Genomic DNA, 9,217 nt, shown 5'->3' with positions numbered 1-9,217 from the left:
CCGAACAGTTAGCAGTGCAGTGCTTACGGTGATCTTTGGGAAAGCAAGTGCATCGCTTATTAGAGCTGCTGCTCTTCTGATACAAGATGTAGCTGGGCCGCATGCTAAGCTAACTCAGATGCTCAATCAGGTTCACACAATGTCACAACACAACGGATGAATCTCTGATTCACTCCTCATGTCCGGTTAAGAAGAGCATCACAGGGACATCCGCGCATTAATATCAACGTCAAATGAAAGTCCCTTCCCACTTTGCCATGGCGACCGGACGGCCCTGGCAGCGGGAAACAGGGGCCACCTGGTTGGTGCCAACAGTGATGTACGGCAGGGCCTTGGCAGTGGGTCTCTGCACAGCGGCACGGGGCCTCGGGTGCCAGGACTCGGCAGGAACAAAAGGCGCTTGACTCCATAACACTCCCTTTAACGCCTCTGTTCAGCCCCAGGCATGGCAGTAGGATCGCAAGATTTACGCTGTGCGTAAATCTTGCGATCCTACTGACGGATTTGGGTTGTAAGAGTGTCTCACCGCTAGACAGTGCGGAGGGTTCCTCTTGGCTGGCTGCTCCTCGTTAACGTGTTAATTAGTCCTCCTGTGCGGTAATTAGGGCCAGCCAGGCCAGGGATTGTAGTGCAGGGACACTGAACACGGCGTGACAGGGTGTGTGCTGACCTATTGTGGGAACTTGCTGGCATGTGAGCCATAGCGGGCAAGCAGAGCAGTTCTGGAATCTACCGGAAGGAATTGTTTAGAACGGAGCGACAACACAATAGAACAACCCAGGGGAACATAGAGATGAATGTAGAATGACCAAAATAAATATGAATAATAACTGAATGTAAATAAATACCACACACGTATCCGAAAAGACTGTACCTAAGGCAAAAAGTAGAAGCCTTAGCGGACACTGATTCGTAAAGGTAATGGGACAATGAGATACATTTGCGTTCGAGACAACACTCATAAAATAGCATGAGGGTAGAAATAATGGGAGAGAAGGCGAGAGAGAACAGGCCGATTCCAGAATGAATGACGAGTAGAAGAAAATAATGGCTGGGAGAGTTGCTAGGGGAGACGGTTGGTTAGGAAGAGAACCGGTTTGCATCCACCTCGGTGAGCGTAGACGAGGCGTCTCATCACAAACTCGCCCGGGGAGGTCAGCGGTAAAATGAGACCAGAGGCACGTGATGCGTTGTGTCTTCCATCTCCCTCAACATTTCCTCCCTACTAATCTTCCCTTCAGAGATGCACACAGTTCATTTGCACACACGTCTGACAGAGCAGATTAAAAGCAGGTTTGTTTTAGCGATGCGAGGCTAATTGAGTTGACTTGCTCCCTGTCACTCGTTACGCTACACAGGCGCTATCTCTCTCGCCCTCTCTTTGTAGATTACATATTTCCTTTTCTTGTCGCAATTCTGCAGCCATTTCTCTCTCTCTCTCTCCCTCTATCTCTGTCCCCCTCTTCCTCAATGCAAAGCAGGGCCGGTCTTTTGCTCTTTCATCTAATTAGCGATCCTCTCCATCACTCTCTCTTTTTCCCCTTCGTTTCCTCTCTCTCACCCTCACCCCAGAGACCCCCTCCTCTCGCTCTCTCTCTCTCTCCCCAGCTCTTGCACCCTCCCTCTAATGATCTTCCTCTCTCTCGGTCTCACTTCATTCCTTCTTATGGTCCTCCTCTTCTTATCACTCTATCCTTCACCTTGACTATCTCTCCATATCATTATTCTCCACCTCCCCCACTTGATTCTCCCTCTCTGTCTATCTCACTCTCTCTCCTTCCGCCTGCCTGCGATGCTCGCTCGCTCCTCTGCTCCTGAATGAGTTAATTAGGCCCCTATGTGGGGGCCTCTCGCTAGGGCCTGTGCCCACAGGGGCAGCTGGAGCACTCCACTGATGGCTGGGTTGATCTATTTATAGAAGACAACAGAGGAGCAGAGACACAGAGAGATAGAGAGAGGGGGACAGAGCTAGGTAGAGAGAAGTATGGAGTGAGAGAGAGAGAGAGAGAGAGAGAGAGAGAGAGAGAGAGAGAGAGAGAGAGAGAGAGAGAGAGAGAGAGAGAGAGAGAGGGGGGGACAGAGATAGGTAGAGAGAAGTAGGGAGTGAGAGCGAGAGAGAGAGAGAGAGAGAGAGAGAGAGAGAGAGAGAGAGAGAGGGGGGGGGGGGGCAGAGCTAGGTAGAGAGAAGTAGGGAGTGAAAGAGAGAGAGAGAGGAAAATAGACATCTGAAGGTCACTTGGTATAGAATGTGTCATTTGGATTGTGTGTATCAGCGTGTTATTGGAGGAGAGAGAGGGAGAGAGAGAGAAAAAGAGAGAGAGAGAGAGAGAGAGAGAGAGGGAGAAGGAAAAAGAGTGATGGAGGAGCAACACCAAAGAGGGGGACATTTTCTTTTTCTTCTTGTTTCCTATTCCTCTCAGCTCTCTCAGTCTCCTCTCCTGTTGATTTGCATGTCCCAGTGTATTCCCATGGACATGCTAGACAATTTCCCCACAGAGACCAATAAAGGGTACTTCATTGTTTAGTTTCTTTATTGAGCTGCGTTGTATTATTTCATAGTAAATCTCTTCATAAAGTACTCATAATATATTATTGTGCTTCAGGACAAAAGGACACAAAACAGCCATAACGGCGGGCACAGTACACAAACATTAAGGTCTCCACTCAATATTCAAACAGGGAAGTCATTCATGTTGTGGCGGTGGGTGTTTGCCGATACATATATCGCTGGACCCCCCAGCCATGCCACTTTCTCTTTATTCTTAAAAAGGCATCTCAGGAGATTTGTCAAGAAAAACATGTGTGTGACAAGAACAATTTGCAGATCAAGTCTGTGATTGTTTTGTTTCTCAGAGACGTCCTGATGCTTTGGGCTGGTGGGTCCCCCATGAGGTATAAACACAAACAGATTCCCAGGGTGTTAACAACCAACAGAGAAAAGGACCTGCGAAATGGAGCTTTTCCTGTGTTGATTTGAAACTTTTGTATTTTAAATACTCAAAATGGAAGCCATCATAGGAACATTGACAAATGAAACAAATGATTTGGTGGGCAAAATAACGAGCAAATGTCCAAAACTTTAAGTCAACAGCCAATGAGTTTTCTGTTTTGTTTCTCTCTCTACCTCTTTTCAGTCCATTTGAAAACTCTTCCATCAGGCCAATGAAGAAGAGGTATTAGAACCTGTTGTTCTTCACTCTGTTGCTGTTTGATTACGTTCCAATATTTGTTCGCAGCCTCGAGCAGCTGAGCTCCTCTTCGTAATTTTTTAGAAAGAGTATTTCTAATCCTCGTTGTTCATCAGCTACTAAGCTTCTATACTGTATATCGCCGGGCCTAGAACCACCTGAAAAGCTTGGAGTGTCTGTTGTTTTTCATTTGGAGAGAGGGACTGATTGCTTGGGGGGTCTACGAGCAACATGGTGCACTACACTTCACCTTAACTCTCCTCACAAACCACAAGAGAGTTTCCGATTATAAGACAGGCCATGAGGGATGCTGTGATAAACAAACTGTTTTCATTGGCTCGTCTGAAGAAGAGAGTGTATCCTCTTTACTAGGAGATATTTAGGGCGGAGGACTAACAGAGCGTGCACACGATAGGCTGTACCACACGCACGGCAACTAGAGCAGCGAAGCGCAGCGACGTCATTTGAATGGTTATTTGCAGGATCCGTTTTCAAATGCATGGACGCATTGATTTACATGGATATACATTTGAGTAAATATGGTTGTGTACGCCATGGCTGAAGGACACACACAGATATGAACCATATCCACACCTCTTAATATGTACTGACGACACAAGAAGGCAACAGGAGCAGGGTCCGTGGTGGAGTGTGGGCCAATCCACAGTGGGGTGATGGGCCTACAGTAACCATACCCCCCCCCCCCCCCCCCCCCCCGCCACAAACAAAGCAATCACTGACACAGGGAACGGCGCAATTATGAAGTAATTACGCAAAATAACAGGCTTTTCACTCCACCTTCAACGCCTGTTTCACACGGATGCCCCTAAAGATTACAACCGACGCCCCTCCCCCACCACTGTCACAACCCATTCGCACACACACACACACACACACACACACACACACACATACACACACACACACACACACACACACACACACACACACTTCGTTTTGGGAACATTCGTCTCACTTGCATTCACACAACATGCAGATATGGCGGAAGGTGTGTGCTAGCATGTGCACGACCTCTAAGCACACGCACACTCAGACAAACACACACACAAACACACGTTCACCCACACACACAAGTGCACACACACAGACACACACACACACACACACCCTTGGTCCCTCCTTCCCCCAGCTCCTCTTAATTAGCAGCGAATCCGTCTCATGGCAACACACTCGTCAATCTCCCTGCATGTAGCGGAGCACTAATTAACAGGTTTAAATGGGAGTGTGAAGCGGAGTGACACAGCGCACAGAGCAGAGCCGCCTCCCCCTGCCTCCACCTAGTCCACTATGCATCTCACTCTCTCCCCCTTGCCCTCCCTTGTTCCCTCCCTGGACTCTCCCGCTCCGTCCCCCTCCGCCCACACCACTCCTACAGATGGAGCTAATGGAGCTAATGGCCGCTATCAGCGACCCTGGAAGCCTCTCGTCTCTCTGCCAACAGACGATTGGCCAGTCCTGGGCCGGGGGCCACATGTCTGCTTGGCTCGGTCCGCAGCCCTCGCTTCACGACACGGACGTTGTTGTGGACAAGTCAGCAGGGGGTGGGGGGGGTGGGGATTACACTAAATATGCAAATGAAAGCTATGTTGAACTTGTCATGGAGCAAGAAGAGCTTGGGAGCTGAAGAGAAGGTCCCACCTTTCTGCAGCCAGACCCAGAAGGACAAAGTGTGCCTAGTTGGTGACCGGGGGGAAAGGTCAACACAGATGACACAGATATGATATGATGAAAGAGAAAACATTTCATGAGTGTTGTTGTGTGAGGTGGCATTTATCCAGGAGTGTTGGTCTTGGCTTTTAAAAAAGGTTCCAGCCTGGTGACATCTCATTGTTGTTGTTTTCTTCTTTGCTTCATTATTATTCCTAAGAGATGCGGACAACAACTAATGCTAAATTAAATGATTGTTGTCATTATCATTCTTTCAGTGTTTTTTTTTTCACCATAAACTGTACCTATGCTTTAAAACGATTCAAAGCATCCAATTTCAAGAACTGTGTACTTTCTTTGTGTACCGGTGGGAATAACAAAACATTTAATGATTAATAAAATCATTCACATAAAATTAAGATTTAGAATGTCAATATACTAGTTAAATATTCCTTAACACATAAAAACACAATCAAAATGTAGCCAATCAAAATGTTAACAAAAATTGATTCTGCTTGCTTGACTCCATTAGCAAGTCATATAAAGCCTGAAGGGCCCCAGTGAGAAAACACTTCATCTCTACCCTGAGGCTACACTGGAAGACTCTGGTACCACATTAAAAAGAGATTATTAGGGGTCAGCGTAACGTGTGTAGAGTATACAATTCTGTAAAAGTACGAAAGAGGCAGTATGTTCAATCCTCAAAGATGTGCACAGTGGCTGAGGGAGTTCCGACCTCTGACTGGTTCCTCTATCAGCACTAGCACTGCTTTCTCTGTTTAAATATGCAGGGGGTTAAAGCGTGTTGCTGAGAACAGCAGTGCACTACAACTGCAGCAGGCAGACAAATGAACGCCACCTACTACTTTGTGGATAATGCTACGATCAGTCCCATGCGGAAGGGACCTAACAGGCATTAGGAGGATAAATGACTCCCAATTAAATTGAGATGGGCTCACTTGATTCCCTCCTACAGAAGTCCAGTGTAGTGCCACCTCTGTCTCTGAGGCGTCCTGTGGGGTCGTTGTCCGGGGCCATGCAGACTGTAGCTCCTGGCTGCTCTATGGGGCCCTGAGAGCCAGTGTCTGACTCTTACTCTTCAATTATACCGGAGAATGATAAATCACCTCCCGGTAGCCGGGCTACAGAGCCGGGGTAGAGAGGGTCGGTGCTGGTGTCCCTCAAGGCTCCTTGTTGGAGCCTCATCAATATTTCAGATTCCCTCCTTTGCAGTGTATTTACTCATAGCCAGCCACGGTGATAGGGCTGCACACTAACCCTGCTGATGTCCCTAGCCTCAGGCTAAGGACAGACACTTTCACCTGAGCAGACACCCAAACGCCACAGACCTGGTTAGTAACAGGTGTGTTTGTGTGTGTGTGTGTGTGTGTGTGTGTGTATGTGTGTGTGTTTGTGTGTTTGTGTATGTGCGTGTGTGTATATCAATGAGCATGTGTGGTTGAGTGGACTTTAGGATTGACCAAGAGTTAGGAGGGCATGTCTATCTTTTTATGATGCGAAAACTAAAGCCCCTAAGGCTGTTGCTGGCCTATTTTACCAATCATTCCCATTCAGGCCATTAATAACAGGAGAGAGGGCCGTTAGAGGGCTGCAGGGACATGCAGTGTTAATGACGGAGCAGAATGAAAGCATAGCAGGAGCGTCGGTATCTGGGTCCAGACCAAAGGACCAGATAGTAGGCGCTTTGCAGGGCCGTTACTCACAGGAAACCAATATCGCCTCACCCCCTACCAGCACACAAACCCACGCACACACACATACATGTACACAAAACACCAAAAATCCACATTATCCGTCTCTGAACCCCCCCCCCACCAAATCATAGCTGGCGGTTTGCTTTATTTTATTTTTTTACAGCGGGAGGCTAATACCATCCTTATCCCCCCAGTAATATTAGCCTTATCGCCAGCGCCACCACATCCCCGCCAGGACTCAGAGCGCAGGGTTAGCGGGGAGGGGTGTTGGGGTGTGGGGGAGGGCAGCAGGGTGAGGGAGGGGGTGAGGCAAGGCGAGGGAGACGCCGCTGGAATGTCAGCTTGGCGGAACTGATTGCAGTTTCAAGGCCGTGAAGCCACTGCTCTATCACACACACGCACACACACACACGCACACACACACACACACACACACACACACACACATGTACACACAAATCCATAAAACCTGACGGAGAGAGACAAAGAGAGTGGCCTCCCCGAGGAGCCCTGCTCTCAGACCACCAATATTGCCACCGATATTGCCCTGGTGTTACATCACTAACAGACACACACACACACACACACACACACACACACACACACACACACACACACACACACACACACACACACACTTGCTCAGACACACCCACCCACACACACACACCCACAAACATACACAGAACCCCCCCCCCCCCCCCCTCCCACACATACACATACTCACACACACAAATACATACACAAACATTCAAAGCAAAATGTAAAAATACACATAAAAAATACATAAAAAGCACAACACATCCGCACACATACACACAAACGTACACGCAGACAGCATTGTAGGTGAAAAAAACATTGGACATGTCATCCCGAAGGACCGCCATACCACCAGCCCCCCCCCCCCCCAGGACCATTTTCTCATTCCACTCCTCAATTACTAGTGACACACTATTGCCCCCCCCCCCCCCCGCCCCGGCCCCTCTCCTCAGGGGGCCGGGGGCTGTCTCGGTAAACAAGGACAAGGTGGGAGTGGGCACTGTGCTCCCAGTTCCCCAGGTCACCATGGCAACCCTTATCTGTGGTGACTCCCCTTAAAATGAAAGCCCAGTACGGTCTTCTAAACACACATGCACGCGCCCACACTAGCAGTCGTGTTTGTGTGCGTGTGTGTGCGTGTGTGGTTGTGTGTGTGTGTGTGTAGACAATGAGCGGTTCAACTTCACAAGCTCTCACATGCAGTCGCGAACAAAGGATAAACATGCAATAAGGACAACAATAATGATAGCCCACTTGGAATTGAAATGACTCACACTCGCTCACACAAAGTCACACATTCCAACACTCCAACCCAAAACACATGTGAACGCCTTCAACAAGGGGCGGGGGACTCCACCAGAACCAAACTCATCCAACCCACAGATCTCCCATCCCATCTGCTCCGCAGACTTAGCCCATCACACTGACTCCCGGTCTCCTGCGGCCTCCCTCCTGACGCCCCGGCTCGGAGCCGCGCTGCTAATGAAGATGTATGACACAGGTAGAAGGCGAAGGCGCCGTCAGAGCTGGCAGACAGCTTCCATCTGCCCGGCGCTGGGCTCCCACCCCGCGCTCTGCCTCGGCTGGACGCCCACTGGCAGCACCTGTCTCATGGTATACACAGACCTGGAAACAGAGGGGGGGTACAGGCTGGTTCCTGGTATACTGGGACCTGGAAACAGAGAGGGGGTATAGGCTGGTTCCTGGTATACATGGACCTGGAAACAGAGGGGGGGTACAGGCTGGTTCCTGGTATACATGGACCTGGAAACAGAGAGGGGGTACAGGCTGGTTCCTGGTATACATGGACCTGGAAACAGAGAGGGGGTACAGGCTGGTTCCTGGTATACTGGGACCTGGAAACAGAGGGGGGGTACAGGCTGGTTCCTGGTATACTGGGACCTGGAAACAGAGGGGGGGTACAGGCGGGTTCCAGGGGTAGATCGAGGTAGCGCAGACTAGTGCTAGCAATGGTCGACTTGTTTTTTTGGAGATGTGGGCTCAGGAGGTAGAGCAAGTGGTCTGGTAACCGGAAGGTTGCCGGTCCGATCAGCGGCTCCCCCCTGTCTGAGTGTGAGCGAGACACCTAACCCCAACTGCTCCCGTGGAGCGGGCTGTCACCTTGTATGGTCATATGAATGGGTGAATGTGAGGTTGTCATTTCAAAGCGTATTGGGTGGCCACAAGTCTGAAAAGCGCCAGAGAAATGCAGTCCATTTGCCATGTGTGTGACTTCAAGACGTCGAAGAAGCTATAACAGGAATACAAAAATACAAATGGCTACATTGTGTTGAAAAGGAATAGGTGGCTTGGGTTAGTGTGTGAATGCAATTTAAAAGGACGTTCCTAGTCTGATCTCATAAAAACATGTCTCCTGGTCCTTCCCCCCCCCCCCCCATCTTCCTCTCTCTCTCTCTCTCTCTCTCTCTCTCTCTCTCTCTCTCTCTCATGGTATCAGGAAAGGCAGGGGCGCTGGCTTTCTGATGGCTGCGGTTGCCATGGCACTGCTGTAGAGAGTACCATTATACACAGACACAGAAACATACATACACACATACACACACGCGCGCGAGCGTACACACGCACAGACACACCATTCACACATGA

This window comes from Gadus macrocephalus, chromosome 3, assembly GCF_031168955.1.
Source record: "Gadus macrocephalus chromosome 3, ASM3116895v1".
Taxonomy (NCBI): domain Eukaryota; kingdom Metazoa; phylum Chordata; class Actinopteri; order Gadiformes; family Gadidae; genus Gadus; species Gadus macrocephalus.
Note: the sequence above shows the minus strand (reverse complement) of the source record.